Source organism: Cydia splendana, chromosome 8, assembly GCF_910591565.1.
Source record: "Cydia splendana chromosome 8, ilCydSple1.2, whole genome shotgun sequence".
NCBI lineage: Eukaryota > Metazoa > Arthropoda > Insecta > Lepidoptera > Tortricidae > Cydia > Cydia splendana.
This window is the reverse complement of record NC_085967.1, coordinates 12928761-12941033: the sequence shown is the minus strand read 5'-3', so window position 1 is coordinate 12941033 and position 12273 is coordinate 12928761. Positions and strand designations below refer to the sequence as shown.

Below are 12273 nucleotides of genomic sequence, written 5' to 3'. Positions count from 1 at the left end.
ATTTTCGGGACTAATATTTCCGGTACAATATTTGACTGTTTTCTGTTACTTAGCATGAAATATCATGTTTTTTAAAGAAATATATTGTATTAATCCAAGGCTGACGCTAATAGTTTTACGGCTGACCACATATTAAAGCAAAACAAAAATTGTCAATGGGTTTGACAATGCCAACAATATAAAATTGCGTATTTTGAAACTATACGAGTGTTTCTACGATAAATAATTGTATACGAATAATTATATAAGTAGTTATTTGTATACTAAATACGAGCAAAAACCAGAGTGAATTGTGGAATTAATAAAATATTCCTTTTAATTCGAATACGGTATAAGAAATTGATAATCAGAATGACATTTAGAAATGAATTAAAATATTATAGAGACATGCCCTCTCCTTGGTAAATTCTTAATTCTGGCTGCAACAACTTCTTGATTCTTCGTATTGATAGTTCTATTATTATATGCATGTAGGTAAAATATCCCTGCCACAGCTCATTTTGAACGCATGGAAAATGATTAATTAAAAATTTTGAGGAAACGGCACAAAAAAAAATTATAATGATATTACCTGAGCCACAATTCAGTTTTTGCAGATGTTTTTCAACAAAGATTAAACCAAATTACATTTTTTAATTTTTTTTGTAAGCAGACGCAGTCCAGTTAATGTAGGGTATGATTGTGTGGCTTGAAGACACATATTATCGTAAAAAAGAAGTGTGTATACCTTCCTTATGGTACTTTTTATACTGTACTAATGTTTAGAGAAAGATTCATGATCAATGATCATGATATTTTACCGAAAACTAAGGTAAAAACTGATTTTTGAAGGCAGTCCCGAAAGTACCGAAAATACCGGGAAATCCCGGTACCATTTTTGCCAGGTACCGAAAATCCCGGTTCTTTTAAACAGTACCGGTTCTGCAATCCCTAGTGCCATGCACGGACCGTCAAAAATTGTCGGCGAGGATATTTTGCCGGTGCCGAAACCCTCCGTGCATGGCACGCATAGAGATGGGTAGTGAGTAAATACTCACGGGTAAATACCGAGTAAATACTCAGTATTTACTCAATATACCCGTATTTACTCGTTTATACCCAAATTGGTGGGTATAAACTATTTAGAGAGCTGAAAGGGGCATATAAATTTGAAATATAGGTGTATTTTGTAAGCCGCTACTGGATTAAGTACTCAAAATTGTAAGAAATTTATTTTTAAGAGGGGCACTCCATACATGTAACTAATTGTCACAAAAAAAAATCAAAAATCACCAACGTGTCGCACATCATTAAATGGGTCTTTAAAAATAACTGGAATGCTTCTAAGAACTTTTTTGGATAAATTGAATATTTTTGGAAAAAAACCGTTTCGAAAGGCCAAAATAATGTTTATCTCTCTATAACTTTCAAACCAAAGCTCAGAAAAAATATGAAAACATGTCGGGAGATTAGCCGTATAATAGAATACAAAAAACAATATTTTGAACATGATCGGTTGAGCCATTTTTGAGTTTTCTTTAAAAAACCCTTAATAAAAGGTCGTAAGTGCCGCGTAAACACGCACTTTTGCGCGACATATACAACTAGAACATCGATAGAATTTAAGTACCATATTTTTAAAGTAAATACCTTCTTATTTAAAACAAAATTGTTAACTATGCATTATCACAGTTTGCCTCTCACGGATAATTATCTTTTTTTTTTCAGAAATTAAGCGTCCTATATGCTTTTTATTTTATAGATATTGTTAATACACTTTAGCACTCTTCAATGAAAAACAATTTACTTCTAAAATTTCACTTTTTTAATATTTTATAAGCAATCGTTTTTACCCACCTAAATGAGTAAATACGGGTATTTATCGGGTGCTTTGAGTAAATACCGAGTAAATACTCAGTATTTACTCACCCCTACCCATCTCTAGGCACGCAACGTTGCCAGAACGGTGCGTGCAGGCGGCGAAACGGTGAGCATACGGGTTATAACCGCTTATGGTGACCGTTGTAAACGCGTTGTTATATTTCTTGCTCGCTCTTGCCAATCTGATAACTATTCGCTCGCTCTTTCTGACGAGTCTTGCTCTCACGAATAAAACGCGGGTACTAAGGGGATGAAACGTGGATGCTACGGGGATAATAGGCGGATGCTATGGGGATGATACGCGGTTACTACGGGCACTAAACCCGTTATGTACGGATATGAAACAATGTGGACACGGTCTAGTGGGCATAATAGTACGTATCGCGTTACCTTCCGTGCCTGATACGTTCACAGCATGGTCATGGTATGATACGGTGTAGTGAGCAGAGACCTTTATCCACAGGCCGTAGTTTATCACCTACCCACACTCGAATGTCACGGAAACGGAGCTCAAAATATGTATATACATAACTATAAACCTTCCATTTATAAGTCCATACATTTTAAAAGGCCTTTGGGCCAACTTTTTTTTTTTCTTTTTTCTCTTTTTTAGTTTTCTTGTTAGTATCTTGATAAAATATAAATAAACCTTGGGATGATGTGTAGCTAATAGAGTTCTTAGAATAGGTAGGTACTATTTCAATGTATCGTGTATATTGTAATGTGTACTGACACGAATACACTCATTGGCTATTATTCGGATTCTCGAAAATTTAAAAGGAAGGAAGAAAGTAAGGTATCTTAATTCGCATTTTTACCATGGTACCATTAAAATAATGTATATATAGGTATATATAATACTCGTACATTCTTTTAATGTAGCCTGATCCCAAGGGTTACTTAAGAGGGCGTAGAGGAGGGTAAATTTTCAGATTCTGTCAAATTACCCCATTTCACACACAAACGCAGCTCACGCACACTACCTCAATTTACTGGGACAGGTCAGTGACCCCTAATGTTTTTTTAAAGGTGCTGTTTCGAGTTTAGTGTTAACTACTGACCTCCTTTGAGGAATTCAAACTGTCAAAACTTTCCTTGTAAGTTCATGTCATGTCATAGGTATGTGACGTATTAGGTAATTAATTATTTTCGTTGTTGACTTTTGTATTAAGATAGGTACAAACGGCGACGCTCTTAACTGTCCATCGGTGGACCTTATGCCTTTTGTAATAAGGTTTACGAACTGTCAGTTAACAGTGTGGTGGTGGGCGATGGTATGCGGTTTGTAAACATAGACCGAATTAAACCTAGGAGTTTTTTTATTAAAGATATAAGAAATCGTCTATTTTACCTACTCGAAAAAAGTGGACTATATCTAAAATTATCCCTTCATTAGTTATAGGTCTTGTAACATATTTTTTACAACTAAAGGCGCTTATTATATTTCACTTTTTAAAGCTCTATTGGTAATAAGGCTTTAAAAACATCTAAAAAATTCAGGTGCAGTCAGCCAAGAAAGTGGTTTACCACTTTTAGACTCTATCAATCAGATAATAGAGTCGAAAAGTGGTAAACCACTTTCTTGGCTGATCGTACTACACTTATACTTTCGTACTACACTTATGCTTCGAGGGCGACCACACGGTGGCGTTGCGTTACTGTGGCGGAAGTCGTTGTTTCCGTGTGTCTCGGTCATTCAGTGCAATAGTGTGCGGCTAGTGGCTATCAAGATAGTACTCAATGATAGGTCGGTGATTGTTATGTCGGTATATATGCCGACTGACTGCGCGGATAACGTAAGTGAATTTACGGAATGTTTGGGTGAAATTCAGTCGATTGTGGAAAGTAACGATGTGGAATCCGTCTTCGTGCTTGGGGACTTCAACGCGCACCCGGGTGAGTTGTTCTCACGTGAACTTTTAAGCTTTTGCTCCGAACAGTACCTGTCATGTGTAGATATGGATATGTTACCGAGTGATACCTACACTTTTGTCAGTGATGCCCACGGATCTAGAAGATGGCTTGACCACTGTGTGGTGACGAGTGCCGCGCGAACCACGGTTGTTAGTGCGGCAGTGCTATACAATGTTTATTGGTCCGACCACTACCCTTTGTTATTGGAATGTGATTTTAAGCTGATTAAGGCAAAAGTTCAAATTAATCATTCGAGTTCCTTTGATAAGGTGCAATGGGGTGAACGGGACTCGGTACAAGTGGAAAAATATACGAATTGTTGTACGAATAAACTTAAGGATATTAACTTTCCTACCGAATTCTCGGTTTGCGCAGATAGGATGTGTTCAAATACCGATCATAAAAATAAGTTAAGAGATCTGTATAATAATATAATATCTATACTAAAATTATCCGCGAAACAGTCCTATAAGTGTGTTAAGCGTGGAAAGAATAGGTACATAACAGGCTGGAATTTACACGTTGGTGAAGCTCACCGGGAGGCTCGGTTTTGGTTTCAGTGGTGGGTAACTTATGGTAAACCGGCTGCTGGCTATGTCTACAATAAGATGCGTGAAACTAAAAAAGTTTTTAAAAACAAGTTAAAGTACTGTCAGAAACATGAGCATGATATAAAGATGGATATTATTGCTAAAAATTATTCTAATCGGAACTTTGGAAAATTCTGGAAAAACACCGCTAAATTGAATTCTAGGGCTAGCCTTCCTGTAAGTGTCGCCAACTATTCAGAACCGTCTGCCATCGCTAATGCTTTCCAGCAACACTTCACAGCTGGATTCACACGCCAAGCGCTTGGGGTGCTTGATGCTGAGGCTGAAGTCGGTACCCAGCTCGTTAGATTTTCGGCCAAGCAGGTCGCTGGTAAAATTAGTAAGATGCATAGGGGGAAATCGCCAGGACATGACGGCCTCAGTATTGAGCATCTCAAGCATGCGGGTGTGCACTTACCAGTAGTCTTGTCAATGTTCTATAACTTATGTATTAGTCATAGTTACTTACCCGAGGAACTTGTGAAAACAATTGTTGTGCCTGTCATAAAAAATAAAACAGGGGACGCTTCTGACATATCCAATTACAGGCCGATATCGCTCGCCACGGTTGTGGCCAAGGTGTCCAGGAAACCGTCCAGGTTTGCTTGATGACATTTTAGGACAAAATATTAAACTACATGATGCTCAATTCGGATTTAGGCCGGGTTTATCGACTGAAAGCGCAATCCTATGTCTTAAGCAGACCGTCCATTACTATACGTCACGTGAGACGCCGGTATTTGCCTGTTTTTTGGATTTGTCAAAAGCGTTTGACATGGTGTCTTACGACCTATTATGGAGGAAATTACTCAAGGACACGACGGTCCCCCGTGACGTCATCTCACTGCTTCAGCATTGGTATGGTAACCAAAAAAACAGTGTTAAGTGGGCGGGCGCCTAGTCCGAGGAGTACGTGATGCACTGCGGGGTCAGACAGGGGGGATTGAGCTCTCCTACATTGTTCAATCTATATATGAATGGCCTCATCGAGGAGCTCAGCAGCGCTTGTGTTGGATGTCACATAGAACACGTATGTGTCAATAACCTAAGCTATGCTGATGACATGGTGCTGCTGAGCCCCTCGATGGGTGGTCTTATAAAACTGTTAGGTATTTGCGAAGGGTATGCTGAGGCCCATGGGCTCAGGTACAATGCGTCTAAAAGCGAGCTCTTGCAATTTAAATCAGGCAATAAAAGTTACCGAATGCAGGAGGCTAAGCTTTGCGGAACTCCGTTAAAGAGAGTGGACAAATTTAAGTACCTGGGCCACTGGGTCACGGACACACTGTCTGACAACGAGGACATCGAGCGGGAGCGCCGAGCGCTGTGTGTCCGCTGTAACATGTTATCCCGCAGGTTCGCACGTGGCAGTAAAGAAGTAAAGTTAATTTTGTTCAAAGCTTTTTGTCAAACTTTCTACACGTGCGGTCTGTGGGCTAATTTTACGCAGCGGGCGTATAGCGCTCTGAGAGTCCAGTACAATGACGCATTTAGGATGCTGTTTAGGCTGCCGCGGTATTGTAGCGCCTCAGCAATGTTTGCTGAGGCGCAAACAGACTGTTTTTTCGCCATCATGAGGAAGCGATGCGCGTCACTCCTCAATCGCAGCCGAAGCAGCACGAACAGTATCCTAAGTACGCTGGCGCAGCGTTGGGACTCGCCCCTGGTCAAGCGGTGTGTGCAGCTACACTCACCTGTTGCTGTTCCGCCGCGAAAGCTATAAATGTTTTGTTTTGTTTGTTTGTTTCGTCTTAATTATAATACTAACTATAGATATAAGTTATTGTAATACCTAACCCTTTATATGGACCATATGTTCGAAATAAAAAAAATATTTCATTTCATTTCATTTCATTTGTAAGTCAGGAAGTGATGCTTACTTAAAACTTATCGGGAAATCAAATAACTCATAATTACCTATATTAAAATATTTAAATTTACTATTTCATCTGATACGTTCAATAAGGCCCGGGACCAGGCCTTGTCACCCGCACTGACAGAGGGCCTTTTAATATTAAAGATATAAAGATAAGGCCCTACATAATATTAAAGAACTGTGCCCCGGATAGTATGGGTCCTGGACCATGACGCGTCCCGAAGTAACTTATACAGGCTGTAATCGTTAAGCGTAGTCTGGCTATAATTCCGTAAATATAACAGATATCAGAAAACTTCAATTTGATATCGAAAGTATCGAAAGTAATAAATCTGACATTTATTTTTATACTACACCGCAAATTTTAAGAATAGTTCATTTAGAAATATTTAAGAGGACCCGTCAACGTATCACACAAGAAGGGCTTAATTAGTTAAAAAATAAATGTTAGATTTATTATTTCATAAACGGTAGTTTTAATATTTTATTACAGTTTATCATCACAAATAATTAATCTCAAGCAGTTTTATCTCTTACGACACCGACGTTCTTTGAGGGGTGAGTCGTCGTACTAAATGTATGGGAGGGTTTGAAGTTAATGTTTGGGATATTTCTGCTTTTATTTAAAAAAAGCTATTAATGTAATTTTTGTCATTGGGTAACGCACTTTCGGTATCAATTTGAAGTTTTCTGATATTATTCCGATATTAGATAGTATTCCGTTATATTTACGGAATTATAGCCTGGCTACACTTAACGATTATACCCTTTACATCATTAGATAGTTCATAGCCTATATCGATAGAATATATCGTTCTTATGAGCGTATTTGGTGGGCATACCTTGTTAGCAAAAGTGGCACTGGTGGCAGAAACCCATTTTATTTGTAAAACTATCGCCTGTAATTTATCTGTAAAATATTAAAACATTGTATTCACACTTTTCAAATGCCAGATTCAGTTTTTTTTTAATTTTTAATGTTTGACTTTGGCCATAATTAAATTTAAATAGAAATCATCACCGCCACGCGCTACTAATTATTATTCACAAAAAATATATGAGTGCCTATTTTAAAGTGATACTTTTTAGAATGAGGAATAAATGAGCAAAATTTTACAATTTTTAGAGTTCCGTACCCAAAGGGTAAAACGGGACCCTATTACTAAGACTCCGCTGTCCGTCCGTCCGTCCGTCCGTCCGTCCGTCCGTCTGTCTGTCACCAGGCTGTATCTCACGAACCGTGATAGCTAGACAGTTGAAATTTTCACAGATGATGTATTTCTGTTGCCGCTATAACAACAAATACTAAAAACAGAATAAAATAAAGATTTAAGTGGGGCTCCCATACAACAAACGTGATTTTTGACCGAAGTTAAGCAAGATCGCGCGTCGGGCGGGGTCAGTACTTAGATGGGTGACCGTTTTTTTTTTTGCGGTTTTTTGCATTATGGTACGGAACCCTTCGTGCGCGAGTCCGACTCGCACTTGCCCGGTTTTTTATTTAGTACAAATCGCCACACTGTGATTGTAAAGGCCAAAATTGTCCCAAAAAATACATATAATTTTCATTTATTGTGCAAATATCAGTTTATTTGTATGAAAAGGTATTACGATTATTTAAAAACTGTATTCCTCGTCCCTAACTTATACAAAGATGATATATAACTTACCCTAGTTGCTAAGAGCATGAAGAAATATAGCATAGATTGGACCTGGGGAGCCGACCATTTCCCCTCTTCCCTTCTTTTTGGTACACGGTACGATCTCGTTGCTACCGGGCCATATCAGCCCATTATTTGGTAATAACGGTATGCAAAGCATCTAACACAACTAATAAAACCTCCATGAACAGAAATGGGAGACATATTTTATAAGATTTGACAGTATCCATGAAGAATCTTCAGATTTATAAACGGCAATTAAGCCACCAGTATTGGGTTGCCTATAATCATATGCCCACTTCAATTAACAATTAAACTATTTTTCCGTTAATGTCCTCGTAAACCTCTATCCGTTAGTATGCGATTCATTAATGGACGCACCATGGCCCAAATCGGGACACGGTTCTTTAACACGTAATGTTAATAATCAGTGAACATCCATTAATTCCGCTCAAATGCTTAAGTTTAAGTACAGGTAAAAGTACATATGAGCTGTACTTTTAATTGTTATTACAATCGGCATCAAATAGATAGTGACGGCCAAAGTGACCAAATATAGGTATAAGATCTAAATGTGAACGAATAAGGTCAGGTGAGGCATATAAGGCCCACCTTTATTTTAACTGAAATAGTTTTATAAATAATCAGGATATTATTACCAATTCATTTCAATATAGGTTTCTCATTTGTTCATGTTTCTTCATATACCAAAATAGTTATAAAAATATTCCGGCGCTTTTGAAAAATACACGTTTTATAAAAAAAACCATACCATGTTGGTTCGGAACCGGGCCTTGTTACTTGCACTGACAGTGGGCCTTCTTAGTCATAGTACAAGTTCAATAATAACAGAGAATATTACCGGGCCTTATTACCTTTTATCATGAATTAATTTCATCTTCAATTTAAAATGGTCTATAGTAAAATAAGGCCTACATAAGTCATAGAAAACCAAATTGTATTTTATTAAGAAAGTAGGTACCTATATGTTGTTCATAATCTTCAGTAGGCTGACTTCTAAGAGTCTATCTATTATAATTAGAGATGGGTAGGGGTGAGTAAATACTGAGTATTTACTCAAAGCACCCGATAAATACCCGTATTTACTCATTTAGGTGGGTAAAAACGATTGCTTATAAAATATTAAAAAAGTGAAATTTTAGAAGTAAGTTGTTTTTCATTGAAGAGTGCTAAAGTGTATTAACAATATCTATAAAATAAAAAGCATATAGGACGCTTAATTTCTGAAAAAAAAGATAATTATCAGTGAGAGGCAAACTGTGATAATGCATAGTTAACAATTTTGTTTTAAATAAGAAGGTATTTACTTTAAAAATATGGTACTTAAATTCTATCGATGTTCTAGATAACTGCATGTCGCGCTAAAGTGCGTGTTTACGCGGCACTTACGACCTTTTATTAAGGGTTTTTTAAAGAAAACTCAAAAATGGCTCAACCGATCATGTTCAAAATATTGTTTTTTGTATTCTATTATACGGCTAATCTCCCGACATGTTTTCATATTTTTTCTCAGCTTTGGTTTGAAAGTTATAGAGAGATAAACATTATTTTGGCCTTTCGAAACGGTTTTTTTCCAAAAATATTCAATTTATCCAAAAAAGTTCTTAGAAACATTCCAGTTATTTTTAAAGACCCATTTAATGATGTGCGACACGTTGGTAATTTCAGATTTTTTTTTTGTGACAATTAATTACATGTATGGAGTGCCCCTCTTAAAAATAAATTTCTTACAATTTTGAGTACTTAATCCAGTAGCGGCTTACAAAATACACCTATATTTCAAATTTATATGCCCCTTTCAGCTCTCTAAATAGTTTATACCCACCAATTTGGGTATAAACGAGTAAATACGGGTATATTGAGTAAATACTGAGTATTTACTCGGTATTTACCCGTGAGTATTTACTCACTACCCATCTCTAATTATAATTAATGTAGATTGACAGTTTACGTACTTAGCAAATTGTACTTTTACCTTTAGGTTTTATGTCGGAAATATCTCACCCAATTTGTACTGAAACATAAGCATTTGAGCGTAATTAATGATCTTTACTGATTGTTAATCTTAAATATACCTACTTAATATTATGTAGAGCACTTAAATTATTTTAGCGGACTGAGCGGATGTGTATTTTTGTAGACCACTTTATTATTTAAATAATTAAATTGTAATTCATTCAAAAAAGGTTATTACAATTAGGGATATAGATACCTCACCTACCTTATTACAAAGCATTACAAAAATGTCCAAACGCCAAAGCCACGCTGATATAGTCGCACCAATAAAAGTCTGCAGCGGATTTGATAGCCCTCGCAGCGTAAGTGTTATTTATACGTCATAATTTCATAGAAGTAGAAGCACCGAATATGAATGAAATAAAAACACGTTGTTATTTGATAGATACATTTATATAAAAATCGTCACATGAAACCAATATAGGTACTCGTAAACCAGACCACTGCGATAGTATTGGCTTTAAATATCGTTCTTTCAACTGATAATATAGCCACAAAAACTCGCTGAGACTGCAGGTCGAGTCTTGATTTCAATTTCTTGATGATATACAAGTATCATTGAATTAACTTTCAAAGCACGTGATAGCTCTTAGAATAGCGACAAAACTGGTTGAAACTAAGAATTTTCTTGCTGAAATTATGTGAACAACATAAATCATTTTATTTTTGTGTCTTCATAAATAAAATTTTAATAAGGTTAAAATGTGAAGAATTTTGTTGATAAATTGTCTGTCTAGTATGTTAACATTATGTCATATATGTTTTTAAAATGACGTACCTAATATGCACAGCCAGCACAATGAAAATATATTCCAATAAGAAAAAACAAATCTTCAAACTTTTTTCATTTTGAGTGAATTAGGAAGAAACTAATTACACTGATTTGGTTGTGTTCGTATATTTTTTAAATAATTTGTTATATTTTTAAAGTATTATGACTTGTGAATAAAAACAAATCAAAATTTTAATGACTCTAGATCTCCGTGTGACATTATTCATTTACCCTATTTATTTTGAACACAGTTTTTCACTGGTATCATCATTCGTATACGGACATGAATTTCTGTCAGTATATATGCCAAAACGAAATGTCAAAATGGGAGATCCAGGTACGCGACCGCTCCCGACGAGCCACAGCGGGCATCTGATTCAAAGGAGAATTTGACAGATATGGCGGATGTATGAAAATTTTACGAAAGTTTACGTTTACGATGGAATTTCTCTGTTGCCTTTAAGAGGAAAAATAGGAAAAGCCTGATTCGTTGTAGTCCAGTTATCTGGCTTTCGAAATCACTCGATTTTATAGCTTGAGCATCGATTTTTTTATACAAATTTTACTAAACGCTGACACTCGTTCATCTCGTTTTAGGTACAACTTTGCATAAGTGTATTTATTATATTGTAAAAGATTTCAGATTTTCAAGGGTGATTCGCTGTAAACACACTCTTTGAGATAATAATGACATTTATTATATATTTTTTTATCAAGAGATGTGAACGCTAGCGACTAAACGGTGACTGCCTTTTTCGCTGATTTTGCTCGACGCAGTCTTTCAATAAAAGTGCCTGTTGTTACTTGTTATTACATTTTCTGTATGTTTTTTACTTTATTCTGCGTTATTAATGAATATTACTTATTACTTACTTACAATTTCAACTTTTTACTAAATGGATGATTTATTCATTTATGTAAATACCGTGACCTCTGATCACTGATTCACTGATCAATGTGAATTTCTTTTATAATATCAAATTTGCCATTCTCAACCAAAAGGGTACTTATTGTCGGTTGTCAATAAGGGGCTATTTCCATATAGCTTCAATTTGAAATCAACCTTATCGACCAGCGACAATGTGGTACCTTTTGGTTGAAAACGTCACAAATTTCCATTTATGGGTGCCTAATATAAATGCGTGGGCAATGTCACTTTAAATTATCTTTACGACTAAGCTTTGTTTCGTAAATTGCTCAAAGACGTGATTCGATAACGAGCGAATAGCTATATAAATAGACTTAAAAATATTACGAGCACCAACCTGATGCAGTGGAGTTCGTCTATACAAAATTCTAATAATTTTTACACATGTAGATCAAACGAGTCAATAATGGGAACCATAATAGTAATTTATTTATTTTATTTGAAAATATGTTTTCATGACCTTACAGACAGATCCATTGTACCATGAATCTTAAAATGAATCTCTCACTGAGGTAAGCGTGAGCGAGATGTGTGCCCTATATGTATACATGCGTGCTCGGGACCGCGGATTTCATGTGTTTTTCATTTTAATTTTTTGTGTGTTTTAATAAAAAAAAATCGCTGAGTTCCCTCAA

General features: G+C 36.1%; 2 long non-coding RNA genes across 2 annotated transcripts in view; one reads left to right on the top strand and one right to left on the bottom strand.

Annotated features, from left to right (window-relative positions):
• The window catches only part of LOC134793184 (uncharacterized), a 266846-nt gene extending 259074 nt beyond the window's left edge, over nt 1-7772 (top strand). Inside the window, exons 2-3 of the long non-coding RNA XR_010144499.1 lie at nt 7097-7372; nt 7746-7772. This is a non-coding gene — a long non-coding RNA (uncharacterized LOC134793184). The remainder of the gene's footprint in view (nt 1-7096; nt 7373-7745) is intronic.
• A 712-nt stretch (nt 7773-8484) lies between these two features.
• On the bottom strand, nt 8485-10187 carry LOC134793182 (uncharacterized). Its single transcript, XR_010144497.1, has 2 exons — nt 9836-10187; nt 8485-8926 (listed from the first exon to the last, which is right to left on the bottom strand). It is a non-coding gene; the product is annotated as an uncharacterized LOC134793182 (long non-coding RNA).
• Between the last annotated feature and the right edge of the window lie 2086 nt (nt 10188-12273).